The sequence below is a fragment of the Humulus lupulus genome, chromosome X (genome assembly GCF_963169125.1).
Source record: "Humulus lupulus chromosome X, drHumLupu1.1, whole genome shotgun sequence".
NCBI classification, from domain to species: domain Eukaryota; kingdom Viridiplantae; phylum Streptophyta; class Magnoliopsida; order Rosales; family Cannabaceae; genus Humulus; species Humulus lupulus.
In genome coordinates, this window is record NC_084802.1 from 14,627,573 (window position 1) to 14,633,572 (window position 6,000).

Genomic DNA, 6,000 nt, shown 5'->3' on the forward strand with positions numbered 1-6,000 from the left:
GAACCCCACCGGTGGAGCTCTTTTTGAAGCCCCTACACACTATATATATATTTACATACTATGAAATAACTTACCATTTGAAATATATAATATTTGGAAAATACCAGTTTGACCCCTGTATTTTTCCCAAATATGCGATTGGTCCTTGTGTTTTGTTATATAACAATTCGAACCCTGTGTTTTATGAAATGGGTCAAAGTAGTATCTTATACCCAATTTCGGTAAAAAAAAATTCAAATATAATATTTCATTCTCAGCTTCTTGACCACTTTCTTCGCTTTTTTGAACCCATCACATCTTTAACGATCCGAGAATTGATCTTATAATTGAAAATATTTTGACCAAAATCAAGTTTAGGGTACTATTTTGATCCATTTTGTAAACACACAGGGTCTGAATTGTCATTTAACAAAACACAGGGACCGATCGCATATTCAGGAAAAATACAGGGGTCAAATGGTATTTTCCTAGTAGTATTTAAATAAAAAATTGAACTATTGAAGAATCACTTTGATTTTTGTGCTGCCTGCTAGTTTTTGGCTGGATTTCATGTGATGCACGTCATTGTTGGCGGATACAATCCACCAAAAGAGTTTTGACAAATATTCTTGAGCAGTGTTAGAGCATTAATTAGGGGTGTTCATTGGATCACATCCAATGGATTTAAGCTCATCCGATCCAATCCAATTATCCATTGGATGTTGGATTTTTACAACCGATCCAATCCAATTGAATTGAGTCAACTGATCTGATCCGATCCAATGAATAATCGGATTGGATCAGTTCCATCCATTGGATGCATCCCCTGGTTATTTATTGGATCAAATCAGATCCATCCAATCATTTAGAGTCTTTTTAAATCGAATTTTCATGTATATTTCAATTATAAAACACACAAATTACTCATCCAAATGAAAACACTATTTAGTTATAATAATTTAGAGGCATACAACACAAATTCATCTAAATTATAAGCATATATGTAATTTGATGATTATTGGATCGGTTCGGTCGATTTTTATTGGATGTTGGTCCCCCTTCCAACAACCGACTGATCCAATTTGGATTTTTAAAAATTACATCCGATCCGATCCAATAGTAATTGGATATCTAATTTTTGACAGTCGATTATAATTGAATCAGTTGGTTGTAATTGGATTAGATATATTCTACACACCCCTAGCATTAATGGCCCCCTCATCCTCTGCTTTTTCTCATAATCGAATTCTAATTTTTGCTCATATTAGATTCAACAAAAACATATCTCCAAAAAAAATCAACAAAATATACATTTAATTTTTTTTATCTCATACTATTAGGACTAAAAAAGGTATAATTTTTTTAAAAAATGATTCATTTTGTCGATAAATGAAAATTCTATTAAATTAATAAAAAATATTATTAATTTAAGAAGAGTTCTACATTTTAAATACTTATCTTGCTTTACATTTCCTTTTTTTTCTTCTCTTTTAGAGTTTGAGCCTAAATACTTCTTAAATATTTAATTGTTTGACAATCTATTCTTTTATTTATTTATTTGTTTTGGTTGACAATCGAGTTCTTAAAGTTTTTAAAAGTAGTAGTAATTAATTCATTATTATTTTTCTTTTAACAAAATTTTAATTTTTTTAATAAAAAATTAGTATTTCCCAATGTAGTATACACCCGATTTTTTGTTAAAGATATTATAATTTACAAAAGAAATTCACAACTGGGAGTTATAGATCCAATTAATCAAATCACCTATTTTTCTTTTCTATTGATATTCTTCTAGTTTTTTTTTTTTTTTGCAATGTTTAATGTTGATTTAGGTTCCTTAGGTGAGGCGAAAAACACCTTTGTTTTTGTATTGTTAGTTTTTAGTATTTTTTTTAATTTGTTTTATTTTTATTTATTTTTTAAATACATATTAATCAATTAAAATTCAAAAAATTAGAAACTCATTAGGTATTTTTAACAAAAAAAATTACTCCAATTTTTGCCCAGAGACCAATTATATTCAGTTTACAAAATAAGAGGTCCTTTCATAACTTCTCAAATAGATAATGTAACCTGCAATTTCAATTAAATGTAAGAGATTGAGATGATATTGACTTTGATAGAGTTTTTTTTTTAATATACCAAATTTAAATTGGTCGACATTGACTCTATTATACATCGATTATAGATGAAATTATGGTTTTTTTTTCAGTTGCAGTTCTCATTCTTATACTTTATAACACTTAGGTATCAAAAGTTGATTTTGTATCAGTTAGTTCCCCAACATTCGTTAGTAGGATAGTTGAGGCCAGATTGATAACTATATTATGTTCTTCATCAAGCTTGGCATTAAGACTAAGAAAGGGAACCGTATAACAGTTCATTAGGCTGACAACATTTGGGCCTGGTGGGTAAATAAAAGTGGGCTTGTTATTTTGGACCTTTTTCTATTCAGCCGATAAGACATTTTTCCATTTTTCCAATAGAGCGAACCAGGACAAAATGTCTATTTGGACTTGGTAAGCTGGTTTGAACCTTTCTTGGTCCAAGAATGATTTTATGGATGTGTGCAAGGCCATAGTTTGTACCTCGACAACTATGGTAAAAACATTGGCCAAATACCAGAAAAGGTGAGCTACTGGTTTTGGTGTGAAGATAGCATCTCGAAGAGGTAGGATTTGGGCAAATGGATACTTTGGATGGATTCCAAAATCATTTTGTATAGAAGGTCCAAGTTTGGAAATCATAAAATTCTGAAGAAAGATTGCTTCATGAGTTGCTCTTTCTCTGGCTGATTTATTGGATGTTTTCGAAAGGATATTTTTTGCATCCTGGGAAAAAGATTGGTTGTGTGTGACAGAAGAAGAAGAAGAAGCCATCATGAATATGAATGGGATGGTATGTGATGATTTTTTGATGACAATGGGAATGGTTCTTAGTGAGTATCTTGAGGCTAGATTTAAAGCAGGGTTGATCTGAATAAGAAATCAACCACAATATTGTCTTTGCCTTGAATGTGTTTAATGTCAAAAGAGTAGTTGTCAAACCAGACTGCCAATCTCAAAAGTTGGGCATTTGTTGTTTTGCTCTTTTTTAGACCAATCATTCCTTTTGACACGACAAAGTCTGTTTCTACCAATAAATGATGACCTATCAGATGGAATTCAAATTTTGTAATACCCATCTTTATCGCTGTTATCCCCAAAATTTTGTTCGATGACGTGGCAATCAGATGGGACATGTGGCAATGCATGGTCAGTAAATGACACATTAATAATCAATAAATGTGTTGACTAAAGAAGTGCAAAGGTTAAGAGTTGACATGGGGAGTTGTGATATTACTGGTCAGGAAATAAATTTAGCTGGTTAGGAGTGATTTGCCCGACCAGTGATGTGCCATGCCCTACCAGTGGTGTGCCATGCCCGACCAGTGGTGTGCATTGGCTGACTGTGCCATGCCCGACCAGTCACTTCGGGGTATGGATTTGGTCGATCGACGGATCAGAATCTCAGTAACAGCTTCAACCCGAATCATTCGTAACTGCCACAGAAATCTCTCAAATATCCCGAAGTAATAGCTATATTGTTGTAATTTAAATTTCTTTATTATTTATTAATTAAGGTTGGTTGGAACAACGAAGGACTCCGTCAAACGAGATATTTCTCATGTACAATCATGAGCCTATAAATAAAGAACTCATGGTATCATTTTAGGGGATCTGTTCTTTTTGAGACTTGGAGACTCTTTACTTTTGAGGTTTTGGGACTCGGGCATTCTTGGGGTACTTTTTAGAGAGAGAAAACTTGAATTCTTGAGAGAGAAACTCTGTATTTTTCAACTTACACTTGAGAAACTCAGTTGACTCAGGCTCATCTGATCTTAAGTGTAGGCTACATATATCACAATTCCAAATGGATTAGGCTATTACCAACAAATTGGGGCTGAACCACTATAAAATTACTTGTGTTATTTATTTTGTATTCAAGGTTTATTGTCGTGGTTGCGTCTACTCGCAGTTGGCCAAAATCGTGGTCAACAATCGCCAATAATTCCTTTAGGGTAGAATGGTAGTGGAGCTGAGAGTCTTTGAAGTGGCCACTCTTGTATCCACATATTTTTCTTTTCCATGTCTTGTCTTGTTCAAGTAGGACAGCTCCCCAATACCGATCACTAGCGTCTGTTTGCAAGATTATTTTTCCATCAGAAGGAATCTGCAAAGGTGGTAGTGTTTGCATTATCTTCTTTAGTTTTTTTACTGCTACAGTTTGCTCTTGTGACCATGGTGGAGTTTGCTTTTTAAGCATGTCACTGAGTGGTCTTGTCATTTCCGAAAGTCGCGGGACAAAATCCCGTAAATAGTTTACGATTCTTAGGAACTGTTGGATTTGGACCTTTGTGAAGTCCTTTTCGGGAAACTTTAACAACTCTTGGGCTATGTGCGGTTGGGCCTCATATTGGCCTTTAATAAGCTTCATCCCCAGAAAGTCAATTTAGGCTTGTCCAATGATCATCTTCTTTTCGGATAACATGACCCCATGGGCTTCTGGGAGAGAGATGAACTGGGCTAAAAGATTGTGATGGGCTTGTTCATCTTGTGAGAAGAGCAATATATCATCAATGTAGATTATGACCTTATCTAGAATGGGGCCGTAGATTTTAGTCATGACCTTTTGGAACAGTGATGGGGTTGTTTTGAGACCAAAGGGAAGGACAGTCCACTGATAGTGGTGATTTGGAATGTAGAAGGCTGTTTTGGGCCTATCTTCTTCTTTGATACCCAACTGCCAAAATCCCGCCTTTAGATCGAATTTCGAAAATATTTGAGCCTTTGACAGGCTTGCAAACAGGGAATTCTTGTTTGGTAGGGGGAATTTATCATCTGCCAAAAATTCGTTCAAGGGCTTGTAATTGATGACCAGCCTTTGTTTTCCCTGAGCCTGCTCCGATCTCTTATTGACGTAGAAAGCATGGCATGCCCATGAAGAGGTGGTTGGTTCAATTAATCGTTGTTGTTATAGTTCTTTGCATTCCTTAGTTGCCATTTTCTGATGCTTTGGGTTCATGCCTGGGTGACTTGCTTTGGTAGGGTTAACATTTTCATTGAGCTTGAATGGTAAACTGATGAAGAGCTAATGATTTTTCCACAGAGGGCATTCACATTTTTGGAGGAATTCGGCATAACTTGTGGCACAGGAATTTTCTATGAGCCATTCTCTGGGCTTGGAGAATGGATTAGGAGGCATGAGAAAATAGTTTGGTATGGATTCCCATGGAGCAAAATGTTGTTTGTAGCCAAGGCCACCAGGAAGGATTCATAAACCATTTTTCTTGATGTAGACATCAAAACCAATAATTAGATCCTTCCCTGGTAATTTTGAGCCAATTACTCAATGAATGATAGAGCATCCTTGGAAGAACTGTAATTTAATTGGTTTACTGATGAGCTCTGTACAGAAAATGCTTCCATTTGCAGCGTGGAAGAATTGTTTTTCTTTCCTCCAATATTCTGGAGGGAGAACATCAGGGTTCATCATAGTGTATGATGCTCCTATATCGAAGAAGGCTGCTACTTTGACTGGCCGAGCATATTTTGTAGAGAGGATCTGCATGTAGATGATTGGCGATGGTTGTATTGTATTGATAACTGCCATGTGGTAGAATTCATCTGAAGTCTTATGTTGTTCGAATGCATAGAGGGATTCTGGATTTATCTCGTCATCAGTAGAGAATATGGATTCTAGGTCATTCTCTTCGAGAGATATGCCCGTTGTTTGTTGAATGTGGGAGATCAGTTTGGCAGTTTTCCCTTTTGGGCATTGCTTGGCATAATGTCCTTTGTTGCCACAGATGAAACATCTGTCGGACTTCTTCCTGAAAGAGTGCTTCCTTCTTAGAAACTTGAATGAGCGACGTCCTTTTTCCTTTGAGGATTTAAAGGTCTTAAAGGTTTTAAACCTTTTGTTGTGATTCCCTTTTTCTGGAAGATAAGAACATGCTGATTCTGATGGACATTTGATTCG